At 45.3% G+C, this 15,832-nt stretch overlaps 1 long non-coding RNA gene across 1 annotated transcript; it reads left to right on the top strand.

Annotated features, from left to right (window-relative positions):
• Positions 1–2,104: 2,104 nt before the first annotated feature.
• Positions 2,105–15,374, top strand: LOC110741013. Its single transcript, XR_002516501.2, has 3 exons — positions 2,105–3,701; positions 4,300–4,438; positions 14,107–15,374. It is a non-coding gene; the product is annotated as an uncharacterized LOC110741013 (long non-coding RNA).
• The last annotated feature ends 458 nt before the right edge of the window (positions 15,375–15,832 follow it).

Raw genomic sequence — 15,832 nt, 5'->3', positions numbered from 1 at the left:
TCTCTGACACCCTGTACCACTGAAATGCTTAACGCCTTATAGCTGACTTCAGCAAACACATTTAGCAACCTAGTTAAAACCAAATAGTGTTACAGAGATGCTGTAACTTCTTTTTTAAGTTACAGCAGGACAGATTTAGGAAGGCAGACAATAAAAGTCCTGTGGTTGCTCATGGACTATACACTGCTGTGGAACATGAATGCGAGCACGCCAACCTAAGTGGCAGCCCGGGACAATTGGGCTTTCAGAATCCAGAGATCTTTTCACTCAGCTCTCCTCTGTGCCACAGCAAAAGTCACTTCAGTGTCCTGTTATACTGTATGGTTTTGCAGGGACATGCGTTGAATTATGATTTTTTTCCTAAATAAACTATAACGAGAATTTCCCTACTAGGCTCTGATGGGATGCTCTGAGGAAGGGATGGCCTGGATGGGTGTTTCTCCCGGAATGGGAGCTGCAGACCCTTCAGGTGCACAGCTTACACAGTGAAGCTCTTGCACCCTTCAATGAGCAATCGCATTGCCTTGTCTTTCTTCTTGTTAGTTTAAAGAAGCCTTTCCCTTTCGTAGTACAAGGTGTACACTTGAGCTAGTAGCTTATAGTTCAATTTCTTTCTTTTTCTTTTGGTGACAGAGTCTTGCTCTGTTGCCCAGGCTGGAGTACACTGGCACTTGGCTCACTGCAACCTCTGCCTCCTGGGCTCAGGCGATTCTCCTGCCTCTGCCTCCTGAGTAGCTGGGATTACAGATGTGTGCCACCATGCCTGGCTACTTTTTGTAGTTTTGGTAGAGATGGGGTTTCACCATGTTGACCAGGCTGGTGTCGAACTCCTAACCTCAGGCGATCTGCCTGTCTCAGCCTCTCAAAGTGCTGGGATTACAGGTGTGAGCCACTGTGCCCAGCCTCATAGCTCAATTTCTGTGTGGCTTCAGCCTCAGTATGTTAGAAACACAGAACATTCTGTATGGAAATCATGGGGAATCTGCTGTAGGATTAAAGGCAGAATAGCGAAAGAGAGGTGGAAGGAAAGGAGGAACAGAAGGAAAAAGAAGGGGAGAGAAGGGAAAGGAACAGAAGGGAAAGGGGAGTAGGATAGAGGAGGGGAAGCAGTAGAAAGGATTCGTGTTTTACAAACCTCTACTTTGCAGCTGCTGCCCAGCCTAGGAGGACTTCTTCACATGTCTCTAGACTGGCATTCCAGAAATTGTCCTCATTCTCACGAGGACAGCAGTAACCCCCTCATGGGGTTGTCGGGACCGGGTGGGAATGAATTAATGGTCTTTTGGGAAAGCTGTTGTGATTCTGGGAATACCAGGATTTCTCCCTGGAAGGAAGGGCTCCTTTCAACAGTGAAGCCTTAGACAGCCTCACAAACCTGAGGCCCACGGAGATGGTGTGACTTGCCCAAAGCCACATGCTACGTAGAAGCAGGCAGGAGGAATGAGGACCCGCGCTATAGACTCATCACAATAACACCTTGGGTTGGTGATTCGGTGTGGCCTCCCTAAAAGACAAAATGACAAGGGAACTCTGGGGCCGGCCGGCCATGCTGAGACAGTCAGACCTGGGAGCTCAGCCCGCCCACTGGTGTTGCGGCTGTGCAGCTGGCCTTCCCCATGGGTTCCCTGGGACTGGCCTGAGACAGAATTATGAGGTGGCAATGCTGCCTCTTCTGTACCCCCAGTGAGCTACCCACATCCCCCTGTTCCCTATTCTCCCATCAATCTTTGCCTTAGAGATATCAGTTATTGGCGCCTTTGGGAGAGTTTAGGCCAGTTACTCCTCTGGGAGGCATTTGCACAGGAAGCCTTCCTCTGCATTTCATTCCTGCCATTGTTGTGAGCCTGGGAGAGCAGCCTTAGGGAGGTCCTCTGTGTAAGGTGCTGGGCAGGAGGAAGGTGAAGGGCAGGTGATCTCTGAGAAGCAGCAAGAGGCCCTGAAGCTCCCAAGCCCGGCTTCCCTGTGGCTCCCCCTTCTTCATTCTCTCCTGCCTGACCTCATCAACTTCCCCTCAAACAGACCTGGCAGCTGGAGACCCTCAGAAGGCTGGGTCTGAGCTCTTAGCCTGCAGAGGGGGAAGGGAGCCTGCAGAGGGGGAAGGGAGCCGGCAGAGGGGGAAGGGAGCTGTGGGAGTGTTTCTGTTTCTGGAAGGTTGGTTCGGTTGGGAGCTTCTGACAAAGGACTACGCATTGTATTTCATGGCTTCTCAAAGAAAGGCCGCCCCACAGGCAGGCTGGTCACCCAGGAACAATGAGGTTGTCACCCTGCTTTTTCTGTGGATCAGCTGTTGGAGCAAAAGCGCGGGAAGGTGTTGGCAGCGTACAAAGTGATTTCCAAAGAAAGCCTTCACTTTGCATTTCCACGTTCACAACAGTGAGCCTGTTTCAAGGGAGAGCCTCTTCACTTTGCAAATGTGAATTTCTTGTAGAGAAACTTCCAATTTGTCAGGTCCCTTCATTCCGGGTGTCTTCAGTATTTTCAAGGAATTTTTAAAAATTGGCAAATATTTATTGAGCATCTAATACAGGCTACCTATCATGGGAACCCAAAGGAGGGTGAGACAAAGGAGGTCCACAGGCAGTGCCTTCTCCAGCGGAGCCAGGAGGCCAGAAGCCCCTGGAGGGGGTGCTAAGCCGCAGGCCTGAAGCCTTGCAGCTCTGAAGCTCCAGAGCCAGGTGTCTCCCCGCTGCCCCCACTATGGGGAATGGAGATGTGAGGTCCTGGAACTCAGTTGCATCCAACCCAATTTCTTCAGGCCTAGCCAGGGTCCAAGCTCCAGGGCTAGACCTGCCGGGTCCAATCAACTCAAAGACCTGGAATCCCAGACAGACACGGCTCACTCACTCACTGAGCTGCCTGGGGACACCACTGGCATTTAAAGCACGGCTACCTCATTGTGAGTTGCTTATGCTAGGCTTCAGTGTAGCTTTCCTTTGGATTAGAAATCCCATGAAGGCAAGACTGTGCACAGAAACAGGTGCACTTCAGAACTAACGTGCACAGCTTCCTGTTTTGCCTGCAAAGAAAGGAAACTTTCTTTTCCCTCCATATTTTTTTTAAATTTGCACAGTATCGGTTTCCGTCTTAGAATCTGCAATTGTTTTAGCCTCAGAATAGTCTTGTACTCCTTGAAGTCCCTGGAGCTTCCCAGAAGCCTGATTCTCTTCCTCAGTTGGTAACTGGGACGGGAGATTTGTTACGTGGAATCTGTGATAGAACTTACATGAATGTATTGATGTCTGCGCTCCAGAATCATTCCAGAACAATGCCCCGGGCCACTCAAGCTTAGGTAGCAGGACAGGTGGTCCTGGGGAGGGTGGCAGGCCCTTCAGCTCATACCTGCTGCTGGTGCTATGTGGCCATCACACCAGTTCTTCAATAAACAGCTCCTCAAGTTGCCCTCCACACATCTTTCTCAATGACATCATTATCTTTCCAGTGACAGTGACAGGAATTTGGAACCTGGGAGCTTCTTGGCGTCTCCTTCTCACACTCTGCCTCTGAGCAGCTGGGAATCCTGACCCCTCCATTCTTCTGCCTGCTCGCCTCCCTGAGCCAGGGCACTGAGTCAGCATTCACGTCCTGTTAGTGGCTTGCAAAGCAGAGCAGATGGACAGACATGCTTGGGCAGCCTATTGATCGGCCCTCGGTGTGACCTGCCCAGACCTGGTTCTGTTCCAAGCACTGATCATGTGGACAAGGTGTGTGCAAGGCCTGGAAAACAGCAGTGGCCAAGTGTGAGGTGCTGGACCAAGTCCCTTGAGGAGAGCAGGGCCAGGAGGACTCCGGTCAGAGCCCCTCCCCACGCTGTCTTGAGGTGTCCCACTGGCTCACAGGAACCTCCTGGGCAGGAAATGTCTGTGTTTGACCCTGCAGGCCTAGCCTTGGAGCTTGGACCCTGGTTGGGCCTGAAGGAATTAGGTTGGATCGAACTGGGTTCCAGGACCTTACATTTCCATTCCCTGTAGTGGGAGGCAGGGAGGAGACCCCCGGTTCTGGAGCGTCAGATCTGCAAGGCCTCGGGCCTCTGGCTCAACACCCCCTTGAGGGGCTTCTGATCTCCTGGCTTTGCTGGAGAAGGCATGGCCTGTGGACCTCCTGCATTCCCGAGGCAGGCTGCGTGGCTAGCATTCGGAGGCTGGTGGAGGCTGACTGATTCCTAACCAAAGACGCTGTGGGTGTCTTCGGATGGAACATGCCTTTCTTTGCCTACTAGGTTATTCACAGGGATCCTTTAGTTAAGCAAATTTGCCTAGGCCCCCTATTGGGTCATATTTTTCTTTTTTTTTTTTGTTTCAGGAGTCCTTAATTCCCCTCAGCACTGTTTGAGGTGAGCAGCTACAACTACACAAGACAAAAACAAAGACTTTTTCAAGCTCAAAAATCCTGTGATTCTTTGATTCTAAGAAGAGATTTTCTGACAAGGAGTTTGCCTAAGGTAAGAGAATCCTGACTGCCCAGGATATTACAGTCACTAGGTGGTTTCCTGGGCAGGCCGGGCCCCCGCTGGGACCCCACACATTAGCTCTTTTTGGGAGGGAGGCCAGTTCTTAAACTTCCTCAACACCTTCCTTCCCGCAGTGTCCACACGGCTTGTGTCTCCTCCCAGTTGCCGGCCTGCCGGCATGTGGGCTGCCTGTGGAGAGGGGCCATAGGCCTGTGTTGTGAATGACGTCTGCAGGGCATGGGGTTGACTTTGAAGAAGGTGTGATCCTAAGTTGTGTTTGACCTGAGCTCCTGTCACCCCTGAAGGCAGCAGAGGATGTCCTGTCGGTGACCCAGGAGGACGGCTTCCTGAGCCCATTGCACAGAAGGGCTTTCATGATTGGTTTGCCCTGCTGTGAGTTTTTTCCCTACCTCTGAAGGCCTAGACTGGGTTTCCCATTTCGTAGCCCTGTGGAAGGGCCAGTGGCTCCCCGTTTGACAGGCTGCCCTGAGCAGCAGGTGCTCCATTTAGACCCAGGCTGCCCCAATCCCAGCTCTGATCTGACTCTCAGCTCTGAGGCTCCATTGAGTCCCTGGGCCTCAGGGACCCTGTTCAGGCTTTGCTGATGGTGGCATCAAATGATCTCTGAGCCACCTCCACGCTGGCTCTCACTAAGGCAACTGGTGATCTTGTCTTGCTGTTTGCAATATTTGAAGACAAAAACCAGAACTTGTGCTGCATTCTCAAGAAAGACGAGACAACCGTTCCTGTACCTTACTCTTACTCTTAGATATCTGTATGAAGAAGTCCTGATGGGTGCATGCAAGCTAGGGAGCATCAAGGCTCCCACAGCATGAGCGCCAGCTGACCCCTGACTTCGTTGTCATCTGTTGCTCTGTTTGTGGCTCTGAAATCTGGGCAACCTGAGCCAGCTTGTGCGTTCCTTACCCTTGTGCTTTTGCACTGCCCATCCCTGTCCCCTAGAACTCCCTCCAGTACAGTCTGCCCCACCTCATCCCATCCCATGCCATCCCATCCCACCTCACTCCATCCTATCCCATCCTACTGCATCCCACCCCATCCCATTCCATCCCAGCCCACACCACCCTGGCCCATCCCACCTCACCCCATCCCATCACCCCATCCCACCCCATCCCATCCCACCCCACCCCATCCCATCACCCCATCCTACCCTATCCCAGCCTTTCCCATCCCACCCCATCCCATCCCATCCTGCCCCACACCAGCCCTTCCCACCCCGTCCCATCCCACCCCATCTCACCCCATCCCACCCCACCCCAAGGTAGGTGTTCTTGAGCTGCTACTGAACTTCTCAGATTCTGTCTTCTCACTTATAAAAGGCAAATTGGCAAGGTCATCCCCTTTTGCAGGTAAGTAAATGCAGAGGACATAGTCCACGTTAAATAAATGACAGCGACTGCTCTTTTGCTGGTTGTCATGCCCATGAGCAAGGCAGTACCTGTTCTCCCCACCAAGGACAATCCAACCCTGCTACCCAGGTCCTGCTCATGTCCTGAGCTCCTTCTCATACTTGCCACCAGATTTGGTTTTATATCCTACCTGGGCTTCAAGGGAGATAATTTAAAAATCAGATTACGTAAAATTGGAGTTGAATGATAATGATAACTTCTCAGCTGCTTCAACCTCAGTTTCTGCCCTTTTTGAACTTGCCAAGGGGTGGGGGTGTCTTAACAGGCCCGCTCTGTGACTGTTACCACTGTTCCCATTTTAATGCAGCTATTTGTGTACTAGGTACCTCTCTCCCATGAAGCTGTGAACTACTTAAAGCACAGTGAGGAAAGGAAGGAAGGAAGGAAGGAAGGAAGGAAGGAAGGAAGGAAGGAAGGAAGGCAAGAAGGAAGGCAGGAAGGAATAATTAATGAATAATACTGCATTCAGGAAACTAGACTCAGTATTTTCAAAGTGACTCATACCCAGCCATCCTCTCCTTTGCCAGTTAGCATTGATAATCTTCAATTGCTCAACCACTTGTTTCTTTTAATTTTAACAATCTTACAGCTGAAGCTATCTAAGATTTATTCAGGAGAATATATTTTATAACACTCCCTTCTTCCTGTAAACATTGAAGGAAGGTTCGTGATATGGATGCTTGGCTAAAATTTGAAGGTGCGAAAGGACTGCTCTGTTCCTATTTATGATGTGGGAATGACTTTCCTTCACCACCAGCCTGGGTGGAATTTAATGACTGACCAAGAGGGAAGTAATTCATTCTTTCTGTCATCCTATTTTATTCCCCTGCCCCCCTTCCTCATGCTCTCTTTTCCTGCTCAGTTCCTATTATGATCTTTCTTTGTCAAAGATGTTTCTCATGATTAAGTGCTTATATCTTCTTCTCTCCAGCATATTTGTTTGGGTAGATTTAGGACAGATAAAGAAGCTGAAAATTGCCTGGTTTCTGTTTTCTCTAGAGGGAAAACCCTGAAAGATTTTTAGCTTATGGCATTTGATCAGTTTCGACCACTGTAAGATTCTCTGGCTTTTAGTTCTATAACCCTCCAGAAGTCTAGATCTTTTTGATATTAAAGAAAACATGCAAATTTTGAGTGAGTTACCGAGTTCCATCTAATTGTTTCCGTTTTCCAGAGACTAAGGACAGAGGACCACTGGGAAGGCACATAAGGAAACAAAAGGGACTTTGACCCAGAGACTGGACCCTGAGTCTCTATGAAAGAGGAGGTGATAGTGTTACTAAGAATTTCTTGCTTTGAGCTAGTTTCATTCTGGGTGAAGTCTGTACTTGAAGTTCCTCTCCTAACCTAGCGATGGTTACAGGTGGGGCCAAAGTTAATGGAGAACCTGGACTAACAGCCTCACCACCTTGGGTCACTTTCAGTAACCACCAGGCCTACCTGGAAGTGCAACTCTGGGTCATGTGGAAGTGAAAACTGCAGTGGTAGACATCCAGTGTCTATTCTGGGGGCTCTGACTTGGTTCTCCGCTCACCTATCAGAAGGGCTGGCTTGGCATGGACTTATTTAGTGTCTTTCTTTATGGAAGTCAAAAAGCCTTTATATGTAGCCTTGTCTTTCAGTTGTCCCAAGAAGCTCTATTGGCATTAGAAGCAAAGATATCTGCAACTAAAGTTTTCCATAACTTGCATTTTTGTCCCAGGTTTTATGGCCCTTAGCAGAACATCGCTGAGTCCTGCTCTTACGGCCAGAATACCAGAGTCTTAAAATCTGAGACCAGGGGCTTCTGATCAGGTAGGCTTGGGCCCCTGGCTCAAATCTTACCTGCTTTACCAGCAATAGATAACAATTCCTGCCCCCTTTCTCCTCTGTCCTTCAGCAAGGGCAGGAGCTGAAGTTGAAACAGCTGAAAAGCTACAAAGAGTAGTCAACTGCTGTTTTTCCCAATTCTGTTTTTCTGATTATCTCTTCTGAGGTCCAGTTAAAACATAATGCAGGTTCGGTCAATTCTGCTTCTAAATCTCAGCCATGAAGGAACCAGGAAGGTGCTCAGTAGCCACTATTAACAATTGTTCCTTACAACCACATGGTGGCACTGTTGAAGACCTGTCCTGCACAGCCTGGTGAACACACATCCATTGTATTGATGCCTTTGTTTTCTCCATTTCTGCATAAGCTGAGATTGTGGTCTATGGGTGGCCTCCCAGGGTGCAGTTCCACAGTTCATACAGATAGGCTTAGCCAAGCTTTCCCTGCCACAGGACACAGCGCTTGGTTGGCTATGTTTAGGAGTTACCAGCACAGGCTATGCCAGGAGCAGCCCTTCTCAACAAGACTTCAGGCCTTATATTGAGTCCAAGCCAGCAAATAGACTCTCAGTGACTTCCTGGTGAATTCCTCTTGGGAATCTTGGGATAGGGACACTATTAGTCTTGACAGATTCTCAATTTTGAGTGTCTGGGTCTGTCTTTTTTTTCCTAATAGGCTTTTGGCTTCTTCTACAAATTTTTCACCTCCCATCTTCTGTGACCAGTTCTTCATACCCAGGGGAGGAGATATTTGCTTTTGTTCTAATATGAAATGTTCATTAGATCACCAACTCCTATCCATCACTGCAGCCACACTTACACAACACTTCTTTGTCAGAATGGATGTATCAAGTTGCTTCAAAACTCATCTTCTTTGTTCAATGAAGAGTCAAGTGGTTGGTGAGGAGCAAATAGTTTTTGGCATTCAGCTACGAAAGACTCACAACTACTTTAAAAAATTTTTATTTTTAATTTTTTTTGAGATGAAGTCTCACTTTGTTGCCAAGGCTGCAGTATAGTGGTGCAATCTCTGCTCACTGCAATCTCCACCTCCCAGGTTCAAGTGATTCTCCTGCCTCAGCCTCCCTGAGTAATTGGGATTACAGGTGTGTGCCACCATGCCTGGCTAATTTGTTATATTTTTAGTAGAGACAGGTTTCGCCATTTTGGCCAGGCTGGTCTCGAACTCCTGACCTCCAGTGATCCACCCACCTTGGCCTCCCAAAGTGCTGGGATTACAGGTGTGAGCCACTGCACCTGGCCACAACCATTTAGAAAATTGTTTGAATGTAGCATTCATGATCTGTGAGCTATGGAAGCTTTAATTTCACTACAAACTATTCAATATAAGAAAGTCTCACTAGTTGTCTGGGCACAGTGGCTCACGCCTGTAATTCCAGCACTTTGGGAGGCCAAGGTGGGCAGATCATCTGAGGTCAGGAGTTCAAGACCAGCCTGGCTAACATGGTGAAACCCCCGTTTCTACTAAAAATACAAAAAATTAGCCAGGCATGGTGGTGTGTGCCTGCAGTCCCAGCTACTTGGGAGGCTGAGGCAGGAGAATCACTTGAACCTGGGAGGCAGAGGTGAGATTGCATCATTGCAGTCCAGCTTGGGCAACAAGAGTGAAACTTCGTCTCAAAAACAACAACAACAACAACAACAACAACAACAAAAAACAACAAAAAAGTCTCACAGGTCATTTACTGGTAAATTGACCTATATTTCTAAAATTCGAAAAGTGGTTTCTAAAATTTAAGCAATTTCTTTCAGAAAAATAAGTTCTTCAAAATTTGGGGGAATATATTTTAAATGATTTTAAAATTTCTATTATTAAAAAGTAATCTATGTTAAAAATAATTTTTAAAAAGGGTTAAAATAATGACTTATACAAACACGAATGAATGACTAGCAAAGCTTTACTTTAACTCATTTATTAATAAAAGAACCAATAAGATATTACTACCAGTTCAAAAGCAAATTTAAAATATACATACATAGGAAATCAGAGACACTTTAGTGAATTTACAAATAGATGCAAAACTGGTCAATAACCCCAGAGAAATAATCAAGTGCATCACCACCAAACAAAATTTGCATTTCTGTGGACACAAATCACCTGCATTACTATCAGTTTTCTACAGTTTACAGTTGTAAAATAGCTCAAAGATAAGGAAAGTTAGTGAAAACTTGGAAGGGTGAACTAGGCAAGACAGACTACAGTCTTTTTTTTCTGGTCCGTTTCAAAGTCTTACACAATTTTTATAGACACTTGCTAGATTCTAAGTTCAAAGAAGGCATAATGGATAGCTAGTAGAACATCTTAACAATGATCTCTTCCTTTCACCTTATGCAAAAATGAACTCAAGATGGATTAAAGACTTAAATGTAAGACTTAAAAACCATAAAAGCCATAGAAGAAAACCTAGGCAATACCATTCAGGACATAGGCATGGGCAAGGACTTCATGACTAAAACACCAAAAGCAATGCCAACAAAAGTCAAAATAGACAAATGGGATCTAATTAAACTAAAGAGCTTCTGCACAGCAAAAGAAACTATCATCAGAGTGAACAGGCAACCTACAGAAGGGGAGAAAATTTTTGCAATCTATCCATCTGACAAAGGGCTAATATCCAGAATCTGCAAGAACTTAAATAAATTTACAAGAAAAAAACAACCCCATCAAAAAGTGGGCAAAGGATATGAATAGACACTTCTCTAAAGAAGACATTTATGCAGCCAACAAACATGAAAAAAAGCCATCATCACTGGTCATTAGAGAAATGCAAATCAAAACCACAATGAGATACCATCTCATGCCAGTTAGAAAGGCAATTATTAAAAAGTCAGGAAACAACAGATGCTGGAGAGGACATGGAGAAATAGGAATGCTTTTACACTGTTGATGAGAGTGTAAATTAGTTCAATCATTGTGGGCATCAGTGTGGTGATTCCTCAAGCATCTGGACCCAGAAATACCATTTGACCCAGCAATCACATTACTGGGTATATAGCCAAAGGATTATAAATCATTCTACTATAAAAACACAGGCACACGTATGTTTATTGTGGCACTGTTCGCAGTAGCAAAGACTTGGAAGCAACCCAAATGCCCCTCAATGATAAACTGTATAAAGAAAATGTGGCACATATACACCATGGAATACTATGCAGCCATAAAAAAGGATGAGTTCATGTCCTTTGCAGGGACATGGATGGAGCTGAAAACCATAATTCTCAGGAAACCAACATAGTAACAGAAAACCAAACACCGCATGTTCTCACTCATAAGTGGGAGTTGAACAATGAGAACACATGGACACAGGGAGGGGAACGTCACACACCAGGGCCTTTCCGGGAGTGGGGGGCTATGGGAGGATAGCATTAGGAGAAACACCTAATGTAAATGACGGGTTGATGGGTGCAGCAAACCACCATGGCACATGTATACCTATGTAACAAGCCTGCACATTCTGCACATGTACTCCAGAACTTAAAGTATAAAAATAATATAAAAAAAGAATGATCATAATTGATTTTAGTGCCCAAACTTTAAATTAATGGATAAGTAATCAAAACAGAAATTTCTGATATGCTAATTTCAGATTATTCTTAGCCACTCTCTTGCTACATTCTTTGTGGTTTTCTTTGCGGTGTACTAGAAAGCGCACTAGACTTGGAGATGGAGGTTGTATTCTCAGAGGCATGATTTACCTGTTGACGTGGCTTTTGTCAAGTTAACTCAATCTCTCTGAGCCTCAGTGCTCTCCCTGGAAAATGGGGATACTTATTTACTCTACAAAACTCACCATATCACTGCTTAGCAGATTCAGTGAGAGGATGCATGGTGATGAGCCACAAAGGTATCCCTCCTCCAGACCCTGCCAAGGAGGTCACATTCACACATCACTATCTGTTCTGCAGCTCCACTTTGACGTCCTAGAGTCATCTCAAAACTAACCAGGCCAAAGCTCTTCTGTTGATTCCCACTTTCATCCCTCAAAACTTATTTTGTTTCATGGCATCACCATCCACCCAGTTTCTTAGTCCAAAAACCCAGGGTTCATTGAGGATTAACCATTTCCTTTACCCCTCACATCTAATCTAACACCACACCTTATTGGCTTTACTTTCAAAGTATCTTTCAAGTCTCACCATTCTCACAATTTCCAATGTTACCACCCGAGACCAAGCCAATGCCAGCTATTCCCTGGACTTTTCCATTATTGTCTCTTAATCTTGAGTTGGTCTTTCTACAACCAGTCTTTCCCACCTAAATTCCTTTCCCCCAAAGCAGCCAGAATGACCTTCTAACACATGTATATCACAGCATATCACCCCTCTATTAAAAATCTCCCAATGGATTTATATTGCATTCATAATGAAGAGGAGGCGAGCGTGGTGGTTCACGCCTGTTATCCCAGCACTTTGGAGGCTGAGGTGGGCGGATCATGAGGTCAGGAGTTCAAGACCAGCCTGGCCAGCATGGTGAAACCTCGTTTCTACTAAAAATACAAAAAGTTAGCCAGGCATGGTGGTGCACGCCTGTAATCCCAGCTACTCGGGAGGCTGAGGCAGGAGAATCACTTGAACCCAGGAGGCAGAGGTTGCAGTGAGCTGAGATCACACCACTGCACTCCAGCCTGGGTTATAGAGCGAGAGTCTGTCTCAAAAAAAATAAAAATAAAAAAGGTGAAATTCCCCCACGCCTCAAATCTTAAACGGACTACCTCATGTCCTAAAAGAACGACATGTCCTCATGTCCTAAAACAACTACCTACCGTGCCGTCCAACTCTCTGCCCTGGCGTCTTTGTTTCCCTTTGGCTGCCTGGCTCCAGTCACACTGGCCTTAATGTTCTGTACTGGGCCATGCCCCTTCCTGCCGCAGGGTTGTTGAATTTGCTGTGTCCTCTGCTGAGAACATTTCCTCCGAAGATTCAGAACTCAGATCAATTTTCACCTTTTAAAGAGGCCTTCCTTGGCCATTATGGTAGAATTTTCTATTAGTTTCGTCTAGCTCTCTGTCTTTAGATGCATCTTTTTCTTTATCCTCTCAGTCCATTCTGCATATCTGAACCCTTCCCCTTCTCCCATTGGGTTTTCATCTGTTTTCCCACCTCTTCTCTTACTCAACAGACCTCGCAAAGCACACCATCACGCTTGCATATTGCTTGTGGTTTTTACTGAAATAATTTTGTTTGTCCATTCCTACCTTTAAAGGCAATGAATAAAATTATTTATATTTATTTGCCTCTAAAAAGTGAGGCCCACCCAATGCAAATTGATTTGAACACATTTACAACTCTCGCTGCATGTTTCTGTAAGTCTATGGCTCTTAATGGAAAACCACCACCACCACCTTAAGGCTCTTCATTGGTGTTTTAGACACAGGCATTAGTTCTTATCCCTAAAGTAAGAAATTCTAGAACGGTACATTTCCATTATTAGTGGAAAAATGGAACGAAAAGTGTTCTATGAAAACAGGCTTCGGCTTATATTCATAGGTTCTTGGATTTGGTTTATTTTCCTTTACTCATCATTGCACTGAAAGGCTTTCTTTTACATAATTTTTTTATCCCCCAGGGAAGATAAAAAATTTTCTCGTGATACACAAGAATTTTAGAATCCTTGAATAATTAGAAAAATCAGGTGAGCTAAACATACAAGTCATTATAAATTTTGTAAAACAGTTTTACTTTAGAAGAACTTTGTGCCTAAATGTTTCTACCCATAAAAAATTGGTTGAATCAAAGCAAACAACTAAGAATGAAAATGGACAGTAAACAAAGGTGAACGTGGGTTAATGGGGAACAGTCACTACTACACAAAGTTTCTAAAACATGCGCTTGCCTGCAATTTCTGCAGGCTGCTACTTCTAGTGTGAAATGTGCATGTCCCTCCCAGAGTCTGCCCCTTATAATATTATAAAGTATAAAAATGCTTTTAATTCAGTTAAATGATCTTGCTGTATAGATTAGCCTGGTTTGCATTGACCACGCAATATTCTGTAATGCAGAGCTTGTGTTCTATGTGGAATAGAACCCTTTGTACTGCTCCAAAACCAAATATTTAATCTGTCACTCTAATCTTGGATATTTGGAATCTTCTCCATATATATCATGAGATATTCTTCAAAAGAATAAGCTTTTGTTTCACTACCAAGAGGTGAGTGCATTTTGAAATCCACTGGAACCTCACAGGTATTGAATCTCTTCTGTGCAAATTTGGGTGTGGACCATGGAAACTTGTAAGTCTACAGAAACTAAACCAGAGCAGGTTTTACAGTTGGGCCTAAAATACAATTCCTAGGGTTCACTTTAAAAATATTTTCAATTTTTTCCTGGATTTTATGCAAATGTTTTGTTGTTGTTTGATTTTTTTTTGGTCTACACCTGGGTTTAATTCCTCCACTATTAGGTACTCACTGTGCTGTGATGGTTTGAATGCAGGCTTGGCCTCCTCTCCAGCCTGTGACTACTGGGAAGACAGTGCACCTGTCCTATTCACCTTTGTATCTCTGGTGTCTCACTCAGGATTGGGCACAGGTACGTCTTGTAGTACATGTTCAGTGAATAAATGATAGTGCATCTCAACGATCTATGGTTTAGAGGCCAGCGTGGACATTTTGTATTTCAGTACTTAATCAAGTTCAGTCTGTGACCTGGGAAGACCCACAGTAGTAGTAATATTTTCCCTGTGTTTTTGGTTACGACATGTTCATGTTGCTATTTATGTTTGGAAAATGTCCAAGGTTGCCACTATAATGGAATCACTTTCATTTGAGAATAGACTGAAGGTTGGATAGAAGATAGGATGAAATAGACAATGCCACGGGGGCGCTGATAGAGTGAAAACCGTGAGAGCTCACTTAGGCTAAAGACCTCACAGTTACCCTTCAATCTGCCCAGACCTCAGGCGTGCTTCCTGCATCCAGCTGTCTTGCACTCTGTCATGCCCAATCCACAATCCCTAAGGATTAGACTGCAGGACTTGAAGGAAGGAAGGATAGAGGCAACTATGGTGGAGTGTGATCACTTGGCTTGTAATCAGAGGCTACAGAACCAAGATTTTGGACTTTTAGTCATGCAAACTTGAGCCCTCAGCAAAACAGGAATAGTACTGCTGAATTCAGAGGTTTTTTTTGTTGTTGTTGATTAAGTAAAATATTACAAGCTGGAGAACAGAGGCTCTGACCGGTGGCCAGGCAAGGTGATGGGCCTTATGTTTTTGTTAGCTGTTTTCTCATTTTCTTAATGAATGTTGTATTTATTCCTCCACAAATTCAACAGTGCTTGCCAAGGACCTGCTATGTGCCAGGGGCTGCTGGAGCTGGGAACCTAATGATCGCAGTGTCAGCCTCTGCCAGCCTTTGTGTGTGTGGCAGGGGTGGTTTTGAGTCCCACCATCTTCCATCCCTGATGCTTGGAGAACCTGAGGACACACAGGATAAGTGATAGCCCAAATTGGGAGGAACCCTGACACCGGGTCTGAGAGCCTCCTTCAGAGAAGCTATTTGTAGCATCTCGGTGATTTAGCTCCCAAATCTTATTAAAAAATGAATGGATCAGTCAGGTGCTATGGTTCTCACCTGTGATTTCAGCAATTTGGGAGGCTGAGGTAGGTGGATCACTTGAGGTCAGGAGTTCAAGACCAGCCTGGCCATCAGGGCGAAACTCACGTCTTGACAAAATATACAAAATTTAGCTGGGTGTGGTGATGCACACCTGTAATCCCAGCTACTAGGGAGGCTGAGTCAGGAGAATCGCTGGGACCCGGGAGGTGGAGGTTGCAGTGAACCGAGATTGTGCCACTGCACTCCACCTTGGGCAACGGAGCAATACTCTGTCTCAAAATAAATACATAAATTAAAAAAAAGAATGAATGGATCCTGTGATCTGGGGTCTAAATAGTGTTATTTTTGTTGACCTCTTACCTGTGTGGATTTCTTAAGATTTGGTAAAAGAATCTTATTCCATCAGAAGCAATCCTTAGCTTTATTTCAAGATTTCCCCTAGTATGTAAACCAGAACAAGACATAGACCTGTGAGATACTATGTGAAAAAGGGTACAATGGTCAAACAATTTGGGGGAGCATTTCTTGCTCCATCCTTCTCCTAGAGAGTCCTGGTGGACCTGAGATTTT

This window comes from Papio anubis, chromosome 14 (assembly GCF_008728515.1).
Source record: "Papio anubis isolate 15944 chromosome 14, Panubis1.0, whole genome shotgun sequence".
Taxonomy (NCBI): Eukaryota; Metazoa; Chordata; class Mammalia; order Primates; family Cercopithecidae; genus Papio; species Papio anubis.
This window is presented reverse-complemented; position numbering and strand designations above follow the sequence as displayed.